This window comes from Canis aureus, chromosome 4, assembly GCF_053574225.1.
Source record: "Canis aureus isolate CA01 chromosome 4, VMU_Caureus_v.1.0, whole genome shotgun sequence".
Classification (NCBI taxonomy): Eukaryota; Metazoa; Chordata; class Mammalia; order Carnivora; family Canidae; genus Canis; species Canis aureus.
Genome location: NC_135614.1, coordinates 3159146 through 3181798, shown reverse-complemented (window position 1 = coordinate 3181798; position 22653 = coordinate 3159146). Strand labels below are relative to the sequence as shown.

Genomic DNA, 22653 nt, shown 5'->3' with positions numbered 1-22653 from the left:
CTCCCTTCCCCACTGCAAGAGCTAAAAGATGAAAATAACTCAGCTGTCCTTCAGTTGATGAAGGTTAAACAAACTCTGGCATATCCATGCCTTTGAATACTGAGAAGCAATAATGAAAAAGAAACTTAAATATGCAACATTTTTGTGTCGATGAATATCATCACAGCGTCGTTTTCCCAGTTTTGACATTGTACTATAGTTCTGTTAGATGTCATTATTGGGGGAAATTGAGCAAAGACTACATGGAATCTCTCTGTATCATTTCTTGTAATTGAATCTGAGTCCATAATTATCTCAGAATAAAAAACTTAACTTAAAAATTAAAATAAAGATATTTTCAGGCAGGTATAAAACTTCCCACCCACAGAAAGTCTGTTTAAACTACAAGAAAAATAAAATTAAATTAAAAACTATAATAGATTGTGCTCCAGACAAAAGAAAAGAAATCAAGGGGAAAAGAGTAAAATAAATAGATTGCCAGAGCTTAGGACAGAAAAACTTTTAACCACATCCTAAAAATTATTCTTTAAAGCTAGCATATTGTTTATAACAAATCAAGAAAAGGATGGCAGTGATGAAAAAGGAAAACTAATGAATATATGGGGGATCCCTGGGTGGCGCAGCAGTTTAGCGCCTGCCTTTGGCCCAGGGCGCGATCCTGGAGACCCGGCATCGAATCCCACATCGGGCTCCCGGTGCATGGAGCCTGCTTCTCCCTCTGCCTGTGTCTCTGCCTCTCTCTGTGTGTGACTATCATAAATAAATAAAAATTAAAAAAAAAAACTTCTAATGAATATATGGTAGTCTTATGAGATTCCAAGTCATCTCAAAGAAGGGTTTACTTTTATAAATTAGTATCTAAATCAAAACTTCTTAAACTTGCCCCAAAATATCTCATTGCTTCTACTGTTATAATTGGATTATTTTTGTACTATATTTTCAAATTAAAAGAAATAAAGCATTTGGTTCAGTATATTTCATAAGGAACTGTTTATATATAATTATAATATCTACATATCTATATAAATAATATATAGATATTATATATATATAATTGATTTTTCCTTAATGCTATTTTTCTCTCAATTTCTTTCTCCATGAAACAACCTTGATCACTATTTTCTAGGATATGATAGTTTTTGTTTATTAACGTGTACAGGAAAAAATGACATTGCATTGACACAGCAGTTTAAAATAATGAACATGTTTGATTATAAGATATTTATTATACAACTTATTTTTCCTTCTTTCCTTTTCATTTCGTATACTAATAAAGCAAATATATCCAGACAGCAAAAGGAAAATCTCTTATGGTGGTGTATAATATATGCAATATGATAAAAATGATACAAATGATGGACAAATTGGGTATCACAAAATCTCAATAGGAATGAAAATATTCAATTCTTAGATACAAAGAATCTGATCCCTGCTGGCCAATAGACTGAGAAGGAGGTTGGAAAATTTATGGTAGGAAAAAAGGAGTTTAGAATGGTTCCTAAGTCTTCAGGCTATGCAGTTGTTAGCTACTCAAGCCATTTAACAGATCAGGAGATGTGGGTCAGAGAGAAGGCAGCTATGCTTCCACTATGCTCAAAATTGGGTAATTGTTTGGCTCTCTTGGAGTACTCACTAATTTTAAAAAAAAAATTCTACCTAAGGTTCTCTAGAACCTGCTTCCTGCTATGTGCATTTGCATACTTATTCATTCACTCAATCACATTCCAATTCCAAGGTAATAAAAAGGAAACATTACATGGAAAAAGTAAAGGAAGAAAGAAAATAAAGGAAAAGGAAGGAAAGACAGAGAAAGAAACCAAAAAGTATAAACAGTAACAATTATAACTGTGCCCTTAGAAAGATTAAATTTATTTATCTTCCCCAAAGGGTATGTTCTATCTTGAGGAAGCTGAGCATCTCAGAAGGAAGATGATAATTCAAATACTTTTAAAGGTTTTTTTTTTTTTTTCTGTCTCCTAGCATCTCAAATCATTAAATTCTGTGTTGAATCTATCTGTATTTATGGTTTCCAATAGAATATAATCAGTATAAACATTTTATCTGCCACACCCTAAGATTTAGAGTGACTTCTAAAATATATATTTCATGTCCTACAGTAGTTCACAAAACTGCCCAATCACTCACAAGACTTCCCAGTAAAAATTTAATAAAGTAGGTTTATTTTCCCCAAAATCATTTAAAGTCTCTTTGGAAAGAATACTTTTTAATTAGCATTTCAAAGGTTTCCGTTTGAAACAAAGCAGTTCATGGCAACTTTCATATTGAAAGCTTTAGGAATTCCTAATTTATATACAGACAGCTAAGACAAGTTTGTCATAAGAGTGATCTCAGTGGAGTTTGTGAGTTACAGGACTGTCACTTCTGCTTTACTGAAATTTCAAAATGCTACACTAGGTTATAGGAAAACTGTCATGTGCAAGAGAGATGCTCTCTGAACCAGGGGAAAGACAAGGAAATAAGCTGATCTGCTTTCACTCTAATACTCTTCTTTTTCTCTAGCTCTTCTTTACACATCCAGTACTTAGGATCTGAAACCAATGGGAACCCCATTAATGAGATTGAATTGAAGGAGACTGGGCTGAGTTGACATATCTGGAGAAATGAAAAAGTTAGAGATCCACCAAAACATAGACTGTAGGACTGTTGGCTGCGTACAGCATCAGTGGCTAAGAAGTCACATTTGGTGACATTTGATAAGACAGTGTAGCCCTAGAATAAGAGTCACCTGTTTTGAATCCATCAGCTCCATCACTACTGCGACCTTTCTGGCAAATCATTTAAACTCTCTGAATCAACTTTTCTCCCAGATGTGAAATGAAGACAAGGAAAGTTAACTTTCCATTGACATCATTCAGGTATGAGATTTTATTTCTGGACTCTTTTAGTATAAAAGTTATTCCTGCTAAATCATTGAAGAAATTAGGAAACTTGATAGAAGCTTCACTTCAAAAATGTTAAAGCATATTGACCATGGTAGAGGCAGCAAAATCTGTTATTTTGGAACTGCAAAAGTTGCTATTGATTATGACTTTGGGGCAGAGACACACTATACTGTGTTCTCTTTTGAGCAGTTGCTCTCAAGTTCAGAAACCAAGACCTTGGAAACCCTAGGAAGAATATACAGATATTCTTGACCTACTAATGTATGAGAATCAATTGGATCAGGTTAGAAATATATATATGTGTGTATGTGTGTACATACACACACACATTCAAATAGGCTTGAAATTGGAAAAATAAACAATATTATTTTACTGTTCTGATGGGATTGTCTAGCAATGTTGCATTGTCAGAGCACATAAGAGATGACAGTGAAACCCTACATAGAACATGACAGTGAAGATAATTATGAGAGTGTGTGAGGCAGGATTATATTCTTGGCCAACCTTGAAAAGCAGAATGAGGGTCTTCCTGAGTTATGCATATATTTGAGAGCAGGATGGAGAAGCGGCCTCTGTATGGAGTAAGGATATTAAGACCTTTAAAAACAAATAGCTTATGGCTGAACACTGAGGGATATAAGATCAAATCTTTATGGGATTCTAAATTTATCTGGGATCTAATATAATTCTGTTATGTTTTCTTTAATCTTTAGGACATTACATATTATAGCCAGATATAGTTTCTACCAAAGTTAGTATTTATCTTTGGGTCAGAGAGATAAAAGAAAGTGAACCATTTCTTCTTTTTTCTTTATTTTTTTTAATAAATTAATTTTTTATTGGTGTTCAATTTACCAACATACAGAATAACACCCAGTGCTCATCCCGTCAAGTGTCCCCCTCAGTGCCCATCACGCACTCACCCACAACCCCCGCCCTACTCCCTTTCCACCACCCCTAGATCCTTTCCCAGAGTTAGGAGTCTTTATGTTCTGTCTCCCTTTCTGATATTTCCCACACATTTCCTCTCCCTTCCCTTATATTCCCTTTCACTATTATTTATATTCCCCAAATGAATGAGAACATACACTGTTTGTCCTTCTCTGATTGACTTACTTCACTCAGCTTAATACCTTCCAGTTCCATCCACATTGAAGCAAATGGTGGGTATTTGTCGTTTCTAATGGCTGAGGAATATTCCATTGTATACATAAACCACATCTTCTTTATCCATTCATCTTTTGATGGACACCGAGGCTCCTTCCACAGTTTGGCTATTGTGGACATTGCTGCTATAAACATCGGGGTGCAGGTGTCCCGGCGTTTCATTGCATCTGAATCTTTGGGGTAAATCACCAACAGTGCAATTGCTGGGTCATAGGGCAGGTCTATTTTTAACTCTTTGAGGAACCTCCACACAGTTTTCCAGAGTGGCTGCACCAGTTCACATTCCCACCAACAGGGTAAGAGGGTTCCCTTTTCTCCAACATTTGCGGTTTCCTGCCTTGTTAATTTTCCCCATTCTCACTGCTGTGAGGTGGTATCTCATTGTGGTTTGGATTTGTATTTCCCTGATGGCAAGTGATGCAGAGCATTTTCTCATGTGCATGTTGGCCATGTCTATGTCTTCCTCTGTGAGATTTCTGTTCATGTCTTTTACCCATTTCATGATTGGATTGTTTGTTTCTGTGCTGTTGAGTTTAATAAGTTCTCTATAGATCTTGGAAACTAGCCCTTTATCTGATACGTCATTTGCAAATATCTTCTCCCATTCTGTAGGTTGTCTTTGAGTTTTGTTGACTGTATCCTTTGCTGTGCAAAAGCTTCTTATCTTGATGAAATCCCAATAGTTCATTTTTGCTTTTGTTTTTTTTGCCTTCGTGGATGTATCTTGCAAGAAGTTACTGTGGCTGAGTTCAAAAAGGGTGTTGCCTGTGTTCTGCTCTAGGATTTTGATGGAATCTTGTCTCACATTTAGATCTTTCATCCATTTTGAGTTTATCTTTGTGTCTGGTGCAAGAGAGCGGTCTAGTTTCATTCTTCTGCATGTGGATGTCCAATTTTCCCAGCACCATTTATTGAAGAGACTGTCTTTCTTCCAATGGATAGTCTTTCCTCCTTTATCCAATATTAGTTGACCATAAAGTTGAGGGTCCACTTCTGGGTTCTCTATTCTGTTCCATTGATCTATGTGTCTGTTTTTGTGCCAGTACCACACTGTCTTGATGACCACAGCTTTGTAGTACAACCTGAAATCTGGCATTGTGATGCCCCCAGATATGGTTTTCTTTTTTAAAAGTCCCCTGGCTATTCGGGGTCTTTTCTGATTTCACACAAATCTTAAAATACTTTGTTCTAACTCTCTGAAGAAAGTCCATGGTATTTTGATAGGGATTGCATTAAACGTATACATTGCCCTGGGTAACATTGACATTTTCACAATATTAATTCTGCCAATCCATGAGCATGGAATATTTTTCCATCTCTTTGTGTCTTCCTCAATTTCTTTCAGAAGTGTTCTATAGTTTTTAGGGTATAGATCCTTTACCTCTTTGGTTAGGTCTATTCCTAGGTATCTTATGCTTTTGGGTGCAATTGTAAATGGGATTGACTCCTTAATTTCTCTTTCTTCAGTCTCATTGTTAGTGTATAGAAATGCCACTGATTTCTGGGCATTGATTTTGTATCCTGCCACGCTACCAAATTGCTGTATGAGTTCTAGCAATCTTGGGGTGGAGGCTTTTGGGTTTTCTATGTAGACTATCATGTCATCGGCAAAGAGGGAGAGTTTGACTTCTTCTTTGCCAATTTGAATGCCTTTAATGTCTTTTTGTTGTCTGATTGCTGAGGCTAGGACTTCCAGTACTATGTTGAACAGCAGTGGTGAGAGTGGACATCCCTGTCTTGCTCCTGATCTTAGGGGAAAGGCTCCCAGTGCTTCCCCATTGAGAATGACATTTGCTGTGGGCTTTTCATAGATGGCTTTTAAGATGTCGAGGAAAGTTCCCTCTATCTCTACACTCTGAAGAGTTTTGATCAGGAATGGATGCTGTATTTTGTCAAATGCTTTCTCTGCATCTAATGAGAGGATCATATGGTTCTTGGTTTTTCTCTTGCTGATATGATGAATCACATTGATTGTTTTATGAGTGTTGAACCAGCCTTGTGTCCCGGGGATAAATCCTACTTGGTCGTGGTGAATAATTTTCTTAATGTGCTGTTGGATCCTATTGGCTAGTATCTTGTTGAGAATTTTTACATCCATGTTCATCAGGGATATTGATCTATAATTCTCCTTTTTGGTGGGGTCTTTGTATGGTTTTGGAATTAACGTGATGCTGGCCTCACAGAATGAATTTGGAAGTACTCCATCTCTTTCTATCTTTCCAAACAGCTTTAGTAGAATAGGTATGGGTTCTTCTTTAAACGTTTGATAGAATTCCCCTGGGAAGCCATCTGGCCTTGGACTCTTGTGTCTTGAGAGGTTTTTGATGACTGCTTCAATTTCCTCCCTGGTTATTGGCCTGTTCAGGTTTTCTATTTCTTCCTGTTCCAGTTTTGGTAGTTTGTGGCTTTCCAGGAATGCGTCCATTTCTTCTAGATTGCCTAATTTATTGGTGTATAGCTGTTCATAATATGTTTTTAAAATCGTTTGTATTTCCTTGGTGTTGGTAGTGATCTATCCTTTCTCATTCATGATTTTATTAATTTGAGTCTTCTCTCTCTTCTTTTTAATAAGGCTGGCTAATGGTTTATCTATTTTAATAATAATTTCAAAGAACCAACTCCTGGTTCTGTTGATCTGTTCCACAGTTCTTCTGGTCTCGATTTCATTGAGTTCTGCTCGAATCTTTATTAACTCTCTTCTTCCGCTGGTTGTAGGATCTATCTGCTGTTTCTTCTCTAGCTCCTTTAGGTGTAAGGTTAGCTTTTGTATTTGAGTTCTTTCCAGTTTTTGAATGGATGCTTGTATTGCTATGTATTTCCCCCTTAGGACTGCTTTTGCTGCATCCCAAAGATTTTTAATGGTTGTATCTTCATTCTCATTAGTTTCCATGAATCTTTTTAATTCTTCCTTAATTTCCTGGTTGACCGTTTCATCTTTTAGCAGGATGGTCCTTCAGCTCCACGTGTTTGAGGTCCTTCCAAACTTCTTGTGATTTAGTTCTAATTTCAAGGCATTATGGTCTGAGAATATGCAGGGGACGATCCCAATCTTTTGGTATCGGTTCAGACCCGATTTGTGACCCAGTATGTGGTCTATTCTGTTGAAAGTTCCATGTGCACTTGAGAAGAATGTGTATTCAGTTGAGTTTGGATGTAAAGTTCTGTAGATATCTGTGAAATCCATCTGGTCCAGTGTATCATTTAAAGCTCTCGTTTCTTTGGAGATGTTGTGCTTAGAAGACCTATCGAGTATAGAAAGAGCTAGATTGAAGTCACCAAGTATAAGTGTATTACTATCCAAGTATTTCCTCACTTTGGTTATTAATTGGTTTAAATATTTGGCATCTCCCACATTCGGGGCATATATATTGAGAATTGTTAAGTCCTCTTGTTGGATAGATCCTTTAAGTATGATATAGTGTCCCTCTTCATCTTTCACTATAGTCTTCGGGGTAAATTTTAGTTTATCTGATATAAGGATGGCTACCCCTGCTTTCTTTTGAGGACCATTTGAATGGTAAATGGTTCTCCAACTTTTTATTTTCAGGCTGTAGGTGTCCTTCTGTCTAAAATGAGTCTCTTGTAGACAGCAAAGAGATGGGTCCTTCTTTTTAACCAGTCTGAAACCCTGTGCCTTTTGATGGGCTCATTAAGCCCGTTCATGTTCAGAGTTACTATTGAAAGGTATGAGTTTAGTGTCATCCTGATACCTATTTAGTCCCTGTTTTTGTGGATTGTTCCTCTGAAGTTCTTCTTAAAGGGGAATTTTAAGAGTCCCCCTTAAAATTTCTTGCAGAGCTGGTTTGCAGGTCACATATTCTTTCAGTTCCTGCCTGTCTTGGAAGCTCTTTATCTCTCCTTCCATTTTGAATGAAAGCCTTGCTGGATAAAGTATTCTTGGTTGCATGTTCTTCTCATTTAGGACCCTGAATATATCCTGTCAGCCCTTTCTGGCCTGCCAGGTCTCTGTGGAGAGGTCTGCTGTTACCCTAATGCTCCTCCCCATAAAGGTCAGGGATTTCTTGTCTCTTGCTTCTTTAAGGATCTTCTCTTTATCTTTGGAATTTCCAAGCATAACTATTAAATGTCAAGGTGTTGAACGGTTTTTATTGATTTTAGGGGGGAATCTCTCTATTTCCTGGATCTGAATGCCTTTTTCACTTCCCAGATTAGGAAAGTTTTCAGCTAGGATTTGTTCAAATACATATTCTGGCCCTCTGTCCCTTTCGGCGCCCTCGGGAACCCGAATTAAACGTAGATTTTTCTTCCTCAGGCTGTCGTTTATTTCCCTTAATCTGTCTTCATGGTCTTTTAATTGTCTGTGTCTTTTTTCCTCAGTTTCCCTCTTTGCCATCAACTTGTCTTCTTTGTCACTCACTCCTTCTTCCACCTTGTTAACCCTCATCATTAGGACTTCTAGTTTGGATTCCATCTCATTCAATTGATTTTTAATTTCTGCTTGATTGGATCTAAATTCTGCAGTCACGAAGTCTCTTGAGTCCTTTATGCTTTTTTCTAGAGCCACCAGTAGCTGTATGATAGTGCTTCTGAATTGGCTTTCTGACTTTGAATTGTAATCCAGATTTTGTAACTCTGTGGGAGAGAGGACTGTTTCTGATTCTTTCTTTTGAGGTGAGGTTTTCCTTCTAGTTATTTAGCTCAGTGCAGAGTGGCCAAAAACAAGTTGTATTGGGAAAAGGAGAAAAAGAGAGGAGAGAAAGATGGAAAGAAAAGAGAAAAAGAAAACAAAAAAGGAAGAAAAAATAAAAAAGAGAGAAGAAAAAGAGAAAGAAAAAAGGGGTGGGGGAAGCAAACAGAAATCAAAAAGCAAAAAAAGAAAAAAATATTCGGGGATTGGGGGCGTATCTTGTGACTCTGTACAGTTTAAGTCCCTTGACTTCTCCTGGAACTTGTCCGTCTAGCTGGTCTTCTCGGGGAGGGGTCTGTTGTGCTGATTCTCAGGTGTTAGCACTTGGGGGAGCTGCTCTGCCCCCGCCTGGTGCAGGGCTCAGTGGGGTTGTTTACCCCGTGAGGCCCCAGGAGGAACAGCCCCAGTGGCGGGGCAGCTCTGGAAACCTGGATTCAGCTCCGGCAGGAACTCCGGAGCTCTCCGTCTGCAGGGCCTGGAGGCTCCGGGCGGGGCCGCTGATCTGCTCAGCTGGGGCAGGAGCGTCCTCTTTGTCCTGGGCCCTCCCGGCCTCTGCCTGTCCCGGGGGAGGCCGGATCCTGGGCTGTGTCCCGGCGCCCTGTGCTCCGGGGCCTGAGCTGGTGGAGACGCGTTCCCGGGCCACGCAGCCCCCTCCGCGGAGCCGCCCCCGAGCCCCCCGAGCTGCTCCGGGTCCCCCGTGCGCGCTGCAGCCCTTAGGGAGCTCGGCGCATCTCCCGGGGCGCAGGTGTCTGTTAGTGTCCCCGGGAGCCCGAGGGCATCCCCGCCCTCCTGGGTCCTGCTCCACCTCCCTGCGAGCCCCTTTCCGCCCGGGAAGGTCGGTGCAGCTCCTGCTCCTCCGGGACGGGGCTCTCCTGTCCTGGGGACCCTCGCCCCGGCCTCAGCCCGGCTCCTCGCGGGCCCCTCCCCCTTGGAGGCCTTTTGTTTCTTTATTTCTTTTTCCCCGTCTTCCTACCTGGATAGAAGCGCGAACTCTTCTCACTGTAGCATTCCAGCTGGTCTCTCTTTAAATCTCAGGCCGAATTCGTAGATTTTCAGGGTGATTTGAAGGTTATCTAGGTAATTTGGTGGAGACAGGTGACTTGGGGACCCTACTCTTCCGCCGTCTTGCCCCGCCTCCGTAAGTGAACCATTGTTGACCCATTGCTCTTCTCTACCCACTTCACTCTCATCCCAAGTAGTTGGTAACCCAACAGAGGTCGAAGGTCCCAGAATAATGGATTATCATGTTATATACCATAAGTAGTTCTCACGCATAGGAGCCAGGGAATGATGAAGCATGGACTGATAAGGTACAAAACATGAAACTATCACATACTAAAGATGAGGAAACGTCAAAATAAGGACTTTTGATTGAGAGAGTGTTATATATTCCTTATCTCTCTAAAACCTCTTATATGAGTTTTATACCACAATTAATCATCAAGGTATGTTCAACAACATTCATAGATTCTTTCCTGTAAGCACACACTAACTATGTTCTGCCACAATATCTATATTTCTTCAAGTACAGAATGAGGGTGCCAGTCAGATCCCCATTGTTTCTTAGCATTCCATTCTGGGCTCTCTTAGATAATTTCTACTAAAAGTAACACCCACACTGTTTAACAATTAGTTATCCCCCCAAATAAAAACTTCAAGTATTTCATACAAAATTAATCTCCTTTTTTAAAATGTCAGAATTAAATTAAAAATGTGTAAGGTTTTTCTCAGGTTGCACTCTGACTCTTATTCTATTCACAAAACACCTTCCAGAATATAATGTTAGTATCTCAAAATTTTTAGGATAATTTCCTTTCCAAGTCTATGTACTGCACATACAGTATAAATACATATTGAGGGATCCCTGGGTGGCGCAGCGGTTTAGCGCCTGCCTTTGGCCCAGGGCGTGATCCTGGAGACCTGGTATGGAGACACGTTGGGCTCCCGGTGTATGGAGCCTGCTTCTTCCTCTGCCTCTGTCTCTGCCTCTCTTTCTCTCTCTCTCTGTGACTATCATAAATAAATTAAAAATTTAAAAAAATTAATAAAAAAAATACATATTGAACCAAGGTTTGATGGACTCCTCTCAATCTTGTATGTCACAGGTATCCATTAATTACTCTTGAATACTTAGGTTCCCGTTCATTTGCTAAACGTTGGAAAAGCATATGGATACATTAAAGACTTTACTCTTTTGGGATGACTATTGGATATCCTAAGATAGTTAAGAGTACTTTATCCAATGCCTTTCTAAGCCTCTTGATTTGTTTTACTAGATTGGTACCTCTAACTAAGTTGGTATCTTTAACAACAACAAAAAATCAATTTATTAGGTGCTTCTGATATTTAAGGATTTTCTAGAAATGGCGCTAATTATTTTTTTTCCATTTTTAACCCCCATCAAAATGCAGACCATTCTCCTTGGAGAATCTCTGCCAATATAAACAGGACTAGGGTAGAAGAGACACTCACCCCTTGTTGACTATGACCCTTGTTGATCTCATTTTCTGTTGTTTCATTTGTTCCAACTGGAAAAAAAAATTACGATCAGCCTGGAACTCAAAGGAAGATAATCACATAAGTGATTTAGGAAATCAAAATTGAACCAAAAATGAGATAGCACTACACACCCATCAGAATGACTAAAATTTAAAAATGTAACAATTCCAAATGCCATCTAAAATGAAAATTATAAGGAACAAATTATGAATACCTTTTAATTTGAAGATGAGAATGGAAAATAATATAACTCCTTTGGGAAAAATTAATTACTTTAAAGTTATACATACACGTACTATCTGTCCTGGTAATTCCACTTGTAAGTATTTATTCAGAGATACCGCATGTCTGCACAAAGATTCACACAATTGTTCACAGCAGTTTTATTCATAGTGACAAAAATTGGAAGCAATTAAAATTTCCATCAGCAGATGAATGGATAAATAATTGTGTTGGAATACTATTCAGCAACAAAAATTTACAATACTTATAGCCACTACAACATGAATCTTTAAAAAAATCTTGCTAAAATATTCTAGATACAAAGTAGAACCATTCATATGAAATTTAGAGGAGAAATAATTTATAATGGCAGAAATCAAATCTTTGGTTCCCTGTGCCTGGGGAAGTTAGGGGAATTAACTGACTTCAATGAAGCCCAAAAAATAGCTTTGTTAAAGTATTGGAAGTGCTTTATATCTTTCTGTGATGGTGATTATTCATGTATACATTGAAAAATGGATATTTTATTGTTTGCAAATTATGCCTAAAATACATATACACTTATCTGAATTTCAAAGAAATAGCTGGCATTTCTGTCTGAAATTTTTGTACTGCTTTCCAGTCATCATCTTTAACAAAGAAAGAAGTGGAGCTGACCTACAATATTCCATTGGTTTCTGGTGTACTACATGGTAGCTTGACAAGTCTATTAATATCCTCCCTTATAACCAATCTAAGATTATTTTTAAAAACATTTTGTGGAGGAAAATACACATTTTTTTTCTTTTTTACTTTAGATATCTTCTTCATTAAATGAGATTTTGGAAATTAGACAAAATGATTAAACCAATAATTAAAAATAGCTCTTCTTTTTTTAGTATAGAATTCTACCTTGATGGAGTCCAAAAGCTGTCCAATACCTCCAAACAGCATGAATTTAACCAGAAACTTAAACATATCATTATCATGGATAATGAGAAAAGCTTTTAGTTGAACACCATGATATTAGAAATTCTTATATTCCCTCAAAGAAACATAAATTAAAATAAAAACAAAAAGGAATATTAAGCTGGATAGATCTGTTTCTAAAACAGAAGCATTAATTGTATACAAATCTATTAAATATGATGTATACCATTATTATCAACATATGTCATTAACACTCACTCCCACAATATTATTAGGCCAGTTATTCCCCTACAGACTGAAAGATGGCAGACCTTTTTAGATTTTCTTCATTGATTTCTTCCCACTGCCCAGCACAGAGCCTGCCCATAGTAGGTAATCAACTAATATTTTGCAAATGAACAAATGGATGTAATGTAAGCTTTATTATTCTACACATTTAAAATCTTAAGGTATGATACTTCCATGAAGAGTATGATTTTAAATTTTACATGTTTTCTGATAATCATTTTATGTTTCAAAAGTATCTTTGGGTCTAGTAAATTTTATGTCAACACAACTAATCCTTGCATTTGACAAACAATTTTCCTGCATAAACAAATTGCAAAAGGAGGAAAGAAAAATAGAAAAAGAAATGTATAAAATAAATATATACAGTTTAACACATTCCAATAAAATGACTATCTTTTCCATATGCCTTAAAACTCTTACCCATTTGTTCCTCCTTTCCCATACTCACTCTTTCTGGAAAACCAGTTTCCTAAATGTCTTATTAATTATTCCCATGAATCTCTTTATGGCTACGTCACTTATCTTGTATCCTTAAATAATATATTGTTAGGCCTTGTATGCTCTTATACTTTATTGGAATGAAATTATATTGGATTTTTCTTTATAATATTTATCCACACTAATGCATTTATTGTATTCATTATCACTGCAATATAAAATTCCTTTGTACTGGGGTGCCTGGGTGGCTCAGTCAGCATCTGACTCTTGGTTTTAGCTCATGATCACAGGATGGTGAGTTCAAGCCCTGGACTGAGCTCCTTGTTGAGTGTGACTATGCTTGAGATTTACTGCCTCTCTCTCTGCCCCTCTCCTCTCTTTAAAAATAAAATTTAAAAATTCTTTTGCATATTAATACACAACTTTTATCCCTCCTACTATGAGGAACAGTTACTTTGTTCCCAGGTTTTTGTCATTATAAATTATGCTATAATTTTGCTAATAAATACAGTGCTGGAACACTTTTTAAAAAAATCAAATATATATTAATTTTATTAAACAAATGTTAATTTATCAATTATCTATTCTGAGGGGTGGAACTGCTGGCTCATTTGGCATGTCAAAGTCCAGGTTTACTGGGATCTGCTCATCTATTTTCTGAAGCAACACAATTAACTTCTATGACCTCAGTGGACAAGAATATCTCTAACACCACATCATTGCTAGTACATGGTATATAGGACTTCTACATTTTTTTTTACATGTTGAATGCTAACTGGTGTCTTACAGAAGTTTTAATTTATATACCCAGTGAACTGTTTAGCTTTTCATTCCTATTGGATTTCCTTGAGTTTTTTGGATACTAAACATTTGGGAGCCACATAAGATGCAAATATCTTAGAATTTTGTTTCATCATGTTTCCACTGTCCTTTTGATGAGTAGAAATTCTTAAACTGAATGCAAAGAAATCTACCAATCTTCATTTCAGATTTTTTACTTTATCTTTTATAATTTTATGGTCATGCTTTTTACATTTAAGACTTAATGCAACATGGAATAGACTTGTGTGTGTCGTAAGAAGTAGGAATTCAATTTGGTTTCTTTCCATATGAATATTCAGATATCTCAGGCAAACAAATAGACCCTTGTTGTCCTACTGATGATACTTAATATTTGCTCTGGCAATCAGCTCTCCATATTTGCATGTATCTGCTTTGGGGTTCCATCTCATTGTATGGATAAATTGTCTCTACATTTATTATTTTTAAAGATTTTAAAAAATTTATTCATGATAGACAGAGAGAGGCAGAGACACAGGCAGAGGGAGAACCAGGTGCCTGTGAGGAGCCTGATGCCGGACTCAATCCCAGGACCCCAGGATCGTGACCTGAGCCAAAGGCAGACACTCAACCATTGAGCTACCTAGGTGCTCCTTGTCTCTACATTTATAACAAGAATTTTACTGCAGTAACATAAAAAAGAAATGTTAAAAAGAAAAGATTCTGACTAATGTAGCAAAATTGCTAATTGCACATAGAAAACTATGGGGAGAAAGTTTGTATTTATCTTATGTAGTTTTTTTTTACTTATAATATGTATGTCTATATATATATACACATATATGTATGTCTTTCAGTGTGGATGTGTGATATATGTTGCTATGCAATATGCTTCTATCATTTGAAAATATATCTTGAAAAGACTTCAATTTTAAAATGTATAGATTTTTTTGCATTTTCCTGAGCAGCTGCATGGTTTTTCAGAGTATAGATTTTCTTTAAGCTTTTATTTGAATTCCGGTTACTTCACATACAGCATAATATTAGATACAGCTGTATAATATAGTGATTCAGCACTTCCCTACATCACCACATGCTCCTCAAAGCATGTGCAATCCTTAATCCCCAGCACCTATTTCACCCGTCCCTACCCATCTCCCCTCTGATAACCATCAGTTTGTTTCCTACAGTTAAGAGTCTGTTTCTTGGTTTGCCTCTCTCTCTGTTTTTCTCCTTTGCTTGTTTTTTGTCTGTTTCTTACAGTCCACATATGAGTAAAATTAAATGGTATTTGTCTTTCTCTGATTGATTTATTTTGCTTCACATTATACTCTAGCTCCACCCACATCGTGGCAAATGGAAGATTTCATTCTTTTTTACAGCTGAGTAATATTCCATTATATATATAGATATACAGATATATATACCATATCTTTATCAACTCATCAATCAATGGACACTTAGGCTGTTTACATAAGTTGCCTATTATAGATAATGCCACTATAAACATCAGGGTGCATGTAACCCTTTGAATTAGTAGTTTTGCATTCTTTGGGTAAATACCTAATAGTGCAATTGCTGAATGGTAGAGTAGTTCTATTCTTAACTTAAAAAAAATTATTTTTGAGAAACCTCCATACTGTTTTCCAGAGTGGCTACACCAAGTTTGCATTCCTTCCAAGTGGATTCCTTTTTCTCCACATTCTTGCCAACACCTGTTGTTTCTTGTGTTATTGATTTTAGCCATTTCGACATGTATGAGTTGGTATCTTCTTGTAGTTTTGTTTTGTATTTCCCTGAAGATCAGCAATGTTGAGCATCTTTTCATGTGTCTGTTGCATGGTATAGATTTTCTATAATGTATTCAATCATTCACTTGCTTATGGACTTTTTTTCTATTTTTGTTTGGAAGGTCTCTTACCAACTATGATGCAGTAAGCGTCCTTATACAAACCTCTTTGTGCACAAATTAACGTTTATGGAGGGTGGTTTCCTACATACAGAATTACCATATCCAAAGACATACTGGTTTCTTTATTCTGGTAAGTAATTGTAAATTGACTTCTAAAATATTTTACCAATTCATACAGTCACCCACAAATTCCAATCTTTTGCCAGACTCTCATTTTTCTCTGTTTGAATACAATGAGTCTCTCCATTTGGAATCAATTTCTATAGTTATTACTGACTTGCTGTCTATATTGCAGGCATTTATCAGATTTTTTTTATTGTAGTTTGCAAATGTGTTTCTCTTAGCCACTTTATCTAATCGGTGTCTATATTTTGGTGTTCAATTCTACTGAAGATATGAGTATCTTTGTCAACAAGACAAGGCTCAAGGAGCAAAATGCCTCTGTGAAGATTTGTATACAGGTTTTCATGTGGACATAGTTTTCATTGATCTGGGATAGACACTTATGAGTGTGATTCCTAGGTTATATGGTAGCTACATGTTTTGCTTTATAAGAGGCTGCCAGGAATGCCCAGGTGGCTCAGTGGTTGGATGTCTGCCTTTTGCTCGGGGCGTGATCCTGCAGTCCTGGGATTGAGTCCTGCATGGAGTCTGCTTCTCCCTCTGCCTGTGTCTCTGCCTCTTTCTCTGTGTCTCTCATGAATAAATAAAAAAATATTTAAAAAAAAGAAACTGTCAAATAGGGCCCCAGAGTGGCTGCACCATTTTACATTCCCACCAACAAACAATGTGGGATGCAGCTTTCTACATCCTCATCAGAAGTTAGTGTTATGACTGTTTTGTATTTTAGCTTTTTTGGTAGGTGGTATCACTCAATGGTATCATTGAGTTTTTAAATTTTTATTTTCTCAATGACTAATAATGGGAAACAATATTTTCATGTACTTATTTGCCATCTGGATATCCTCTTTGGAGAAATGTCATTCATGGTTTTTTGCTAATTTTCTATTTGGTATGTTTTTATGTTGAGTTTTGAGAGTTTTAAAAAAATATTCTAGATGCAAGTCCTTTGTCAGATATGTGCTCTACAAATATTCCTCCCAGTTAAGAGATTATTTTTAATCCTTTCGCATGGACTATCACAGAGCAAAATAACTGAATTTTGATGAGGAGCTATTTATCAACTTTTTATATTATAGGTTAAATGCCTCTAATAGTCAAATATTCATGTTTGGTTTTTTAAAAAGATTTTATTTATTTATTCATGAGAGATAGAGAGAGGCAGAGACATAGGCAGAGGGAGAAGCAGGCTCCATGCGAGAAGCCTGATGAAGGACTCGATCTCGGGACCGTGGGATCACAACCATAGCTGAAGGCAGATGCTCAACGCTGAGCCACCTGGGTGTCCCAATATTCATGCTTGTTATGAAAATTTTACTAAGTATATAATGCTAACCATATGTATTTGCCATCAGTTAATTTTAAGATATTTTCCCATTGTTTTCTTGAATCTGTCCTTTTGTTCCTAGAAGCTCTTAGAAATACCTCTTTATCCTTAATGTCCTTAAATTCATTACAATGCATCTAGAGATCTTTTTTATTTAAACAAATCTTGCTAAATGCTTGATAATTAATCAAAGAATTTATGAATTTATTGGGTTTTCTTGAATGTGTCTCTCCTCTATTCACTCATTTCTTCTAGAATACCTAATGGAAATCTGTTTCAGTTTTGGATTCTAACCTCCATATTTTACTTTTTGTTGCTATTCATATTTATATTTCATTGTTTTTCATAGAGCTAACATTCTCCATGCAGTCTTCCTAGCAAATTTGTATTTCATTTTGTCTCTTTGGCATATCAGTCCACTGATTATAGTTTTAATTTTTATGAAATCTTAGTGATTATTTCTCATGAATCTAAAACTTATTCTAAAGTCTCATCCTACTCATCTTGTTTCCTTGGATGTGGGATCATATACTTGTTTATTGATTTTGTGATTATTCTTCTTAGAAAGTAATTTGGGAAATTATGCATTCATTTAAGGAAGACACCATATACATCTCTGATGCTTATATTCCATTCTGTTTAAAGGAGGAGGAACAAATAGTACCTGACTATGCTAACAGCTGACTGGGTACCTTGATTGCTAGACCTCCAAATTCTTTTCCAGGTGTAAGGACAACTGCCCCATCTTTCTGACTCAAGCTCATGCACTCATGGCTCTTGTATCTGACTGCAGAGAGGATGTCCTACCAATGCAAACTGACACCAAGCATAGAGTGTAAGCTACATAGATAGTGTGACCACTTATTTGCTTTTTTTATTGCACCTTGGCTAATCATCTAGTCTTGGCTTCAAGTCACCATCCTGCCTCTCCTTGCTGGTCTTTCACTTCTGGGTAAATACATATGAAAGCACTTGTGCTGCCATTCCATGTTTTCCACCAGTACTTTCTTATGGGAAATAGTTTCGGGTTCCATTCCTTCAGTTAATTTCTTCTGATCTCAATTTTCCAAGTATACCTTAAAATTTCTGGTTCCTGATTCTTCTCTTTTTATTTTACAGCTTGGAGTGTGTGTGTGTGTGTGTGTGTGTGTGTGTGTATGTGTGTGTGTAGTTTATTATTATATTGGGTTGTAATAGGAGCCAATAACATAAACTTAGTCTATCAACTTAGTTTACAGACTGTAGGTAAACATGGAAAATCTACTTTCAATTAAAAAAAAAGACATTATTTACATATTCACACAGAGACAACAATTTAAACCTGTTATATCAAGAATACCTTTATATATGTGACTGTAAAGAGGATCAGGTTGACATTTGCCTGAGTTTGTAGCTGTCTGGCTAACTGACTTATCATAAGCATAAATCTTGCACAGCCCTGAGGGAATAAATGGGTAACAAATCCCATAACATTAAATTACAATATTTTTTAACATAAAACCGTTTTTACAAAGAAAATCTCATATAGAGTCTCAACATCTAGATGCAAATGCAGAACACTAGGATTGAGACCAAAGAAAGAGGTGGGGAATTCTGGCAGGAGGTCTTCTCATTTGTACCAGGCATCACACCCCGAATCTCTTCTCAGTAATCCCTAGGCTCCAGAGGGCAGTTTGACATCGTTTCCCTTATACCTTCCAAGATTACAGTGATGATATATTGGCTTAAATACACAAACATTAAAAAATAAACCAGACGTATTTTCTTTCCAGAATTCTTCTTCTGAATATTGCAATAACACTTTGCATTTGTTTTGTCTTTATTTTTTGTGAAGTCCAGACTTTTTTTTCTTAAACTTTTTTAAAAAATATTTTATTTATTTATTCATGAGAGACACAGAGAGAGAGAGAGAAAGAGGCAGAGACACAGACAGAGGGAGAAGCAGTCTCCATGCAGGAGGCCAATGTGGGATTCAATCCCGGGACTCCAGGATCATGCGGTAGGCCAAAGGCAGGCGCTAAACCACTGAGCCACCCAGGGATGCCCAAGTCCAGACTTTCATAGAGAATGAGTGTTTATTTTTTTTTTCTTCTTTCTCTTTTGAATTTTTTTATAGGTGTTCTTATCTTTACTAACAAGTCCCCAAGAGACAGAACTGGTAACATATTGAGTGCTAGCTAAAAATAGTAGTCTTGTATTCTTACCATAAAGTATGAATATTTTTTGAGTAGCCAAAAATGGGAAGAAGTTTCCTAGGCATTTAGTGTTCCTGATAAAGACTAGTAAAGATCTAGAGATAAAGGATATTCATTTACACTAAACTAAGTTGATATCTTAAAGTCATGAGTTTGAAATTTGAATACTATCTTTGAAGAGTGAAGGGGTTCAGGACAGAAGCTCCTCCCAAAGTGTGTCACTCTGGCCATCTGGTTTATTTTGAGTTGGGGAAGCTGAGATTCTGTGTACTCAAAAGAAACTTTTGCCCCTCCATTAAACACACAAGAGAATCTAAATTGGAGGTCTTCCCAGAATAAGGGTTATTCACAGAGATAAATTTTATCTGCGTGACCCATCTGTATGGTAGGGCAAACATCTAATTACCAAATATTTGCTTTTCTTATCCCCCTTTGAAGTGCATTCCTTTCCTCTGAAATCCCAGGCCCCTAACTCCTTCTCCTTGGAAAACAATGCCATATATTTGCCTGACCGTCCGGGAATTTCCATGTCTATGTGGACTCTCTGTACATACACCTATAAAATTTGATTTTCTCTTATTAATCTGTCTCATGTCAATTTAATTTTTATTCCAGCTAGAAAGACCTTTGAGAGACAAGAATTTTTGCTTCTCAAGAAGCTGAAAATTGGCATTCGTCAAAACACCAATAAATTGTTTCAGAAAAAGTTAAATATTTTTTAGGCAAAATGTATTTGAAAAGATACTATATCTGCCAGCATTGTAAATATGTTATTATTATAAACTTTAAATATTATATAAAGTATATAGCCATTAAAGAAGAGAAATATTACAATTGCCTTTTAAAATTACTTTTACTATATCTGCTCTTGCAACTTACTAATGTTCCCTTTCACTACAAAAGAATTTCAGTTAAAAAAAAAAAAAAAGGAATTTCAGTTAACAATACCCAATGAATGTGACAAGGCTATCATCTTAACTTACAGACTGCATATGAACCTAGAAAACTATTCAGCTACAAAACATAATTGGAATGTTGATACAAAGACAATAACTTAGCGTAGAGGTCTGTGCACTTTTTCTGGAAAAGGCCTGATAGTAAATATTTCAGGCTTCACAGGCTCCATAGTCTCTGTCATAATTGCTCAGCTTCAGCCCTGCTGCTATAGCATTAAAGCCCCACAGGCAATTCACAAATCAATGACTATGACTGTGTAACAATAAAACTTTATCCACACAGACAGTGAGCTGAATCAGACCAGTGAGCTATGTTTTGCTGACCCGTGACACAGGGTATTTACTCAATTTTGCATGCAGTCAGTCATTCAACAAATATCTAATGAGCATCTATAAATTCCAAAATAGACAGATGAAAATATGTGAAATATTCCAAGCTTTAAATTGATTATAGTTTGGTATGAAATACAGAGGAAAAGTGACATAATAGATAAAGAGGAGCATAGGATATATGCTTCCATGGGATGTCAAGAGAAGAGAGAGCTTTTAACCACAACTGGTCAAAAGATAAAAGGAAGGAAGAAAATATTTGTAAACCATGTGCCAGATTCATAGGTAAGTCCACCTTTTCTACAGTTCCACTAGGCTTAGAAACTCGGTTCACACTGTAAGAATCCATTTGGCCAATTCAACCACAAAACATTAACTTATATGTGTGAGGTCTTACCTACAAGAATAACCCCTTTCACTAAGATTTCTAGGGCCCCACGATCAACTGCATCCAAGTGAAATGGTCCCTTCGGTTAAGACTCTTAAACTTACAATATTGTTGATTTGCTAGCTGGAGTAATGTTATTACTTGCTTGGGAATTATGCTTCCATATATCTACTATATCTTACTCTTTTGTGTAAGGTAATCTTGTTCACACCTTATTTATATTTCTATTATGGCAGTTTCCATATCAACAACCACTTATTAGTTTATATATTTGTCTTCCCTTCAACTTTGATCTTTTCTTCTGCAAAAGATGGTTACTTCCTTGGTTCAGGTCCTGTAAGTTCTAAGTAAAAAAAAAGAAAAAAGAAAAGCAAAGAAAAACACTTTCAAACTCATGTAAGTAAAGGGAAAATTTCCTAGAATGACTTGTTTTTCAAAATGGAAAATAAAAGCTAAAAGTATCTCTGGGTTTTTTGAGGCCCTGGGACTAGGCCTGGAACTCAGTAAACCAAGACAGCTCCACCTCTGGGTACACAGGCTTGCTTCTTTTGTGTTTTACCACTACAAAATGTAGTGGTATTTTCTACACAGTAGAAAATAGTTGCCTTGGTTCATATTCCAGCAGGCATCAAATAAAATCACTGTCCTGAATCCAAATTCCTGAGATTGAGGATTTGCTTCCAGGTGAGGTTAGGAATCCAGCTCTGAGCCCTTCCTCCTTGCCAGAATAGCAAGGTTATATGAAGTACAAACAGACTATACACTCATCACTTTTGTCACAAAGGATTAGTTTTAAAAGAAAAGGGATTTAGGCCAAGAACAATACTTGAACTTTTTTTGTTTTTTTTTTTAATCTCCAGGGCTTTGTACAATGCCTGGAACACTGTAGCAATCCAGATTAGAAATGACTGCCTTGAACTAAGGCAGAAGCAATGGAGATGGTGGGTAGGATATTGGGTCATAAATATTTAAAAGGCAGGATAACAGAATTTGATGATTAGTAGGATGTGAGTCATGAAGATGGCTGAAATGAAGGGATAGTTTTATTTTATTTCAACAGAGAATCCTCTAAAGAGACAGAAAATTGCATGGTTTGCTCATTACAGTATAGAATTTTAAATTTTGTTAAATATTCTCTTGGTGAGTGAGATAAATGTACTCTGTAATGTAGAACAACATGTGCTCATCTCTTTAGGGAGTCAAGTGATTGGACTAGGAAGAGATCCATTCTCTCCTTCCATCTCTTCCCCTCTCCCTGGCCCAGTTTTGCTCAGCAAGGGAAGCTTTTCCAGCTAGATGCAGAAACAGTATACAGGAGAATTTATAAATTATGGGAACCATAATTAAGCAAAGTAGAGGATGGAAGCACTAGCCCAGCTTCACAGCACACATTGATTTGTGTAGAAGTAGCTGAACAGTTTCTTGATTTGGCTGACAAATGCCCACTCCTTCAGGTACAGGGATAAACTGATTATCTACCACCTTTGCATCAGAACTTCTTTCCATGGGGCCTGAGTGGGATCATGGAGCTGCAGATTCATAAATCAGAGATTGTATTTAAGCCGTCTTTG

General features: G+C 36.8%; 1 long non-coding RNA gene across 21 annotated transcripts in view; it reads left to right on the top strand.

The window, feature by feature from the left end:
* Nucleotides 1-22653, top strand: part of LOC144312061 (uncharacterized) — a 123838-nt gene that overhangs the window by 28524 nt on the left and 72661 nt on the right. For 10 of the 21 annotated variants that reach the window (XR_013377489.1, XR_013377487.1, XR_013377486.1 and 7 more), the window contains 2 exons: nucleotides 2765-2876; nucleotides 15767-15896. This is a non-coding gene — a long non-coding RNA (uncharacterized LOC144312061). Of the gene's footprint in view, nucleotides 1-2764; nucleotides 2877-15766; nucleotides 15897-17937; nucleotides 18049-20023; nucleotides 20179-22653 lie in introns of those variants that run through there. The other 11 variants (XR_013377495.1, XR_013377499.1, XR_013377498.1 and 8 more) reach the window with 4 other exon arrangements.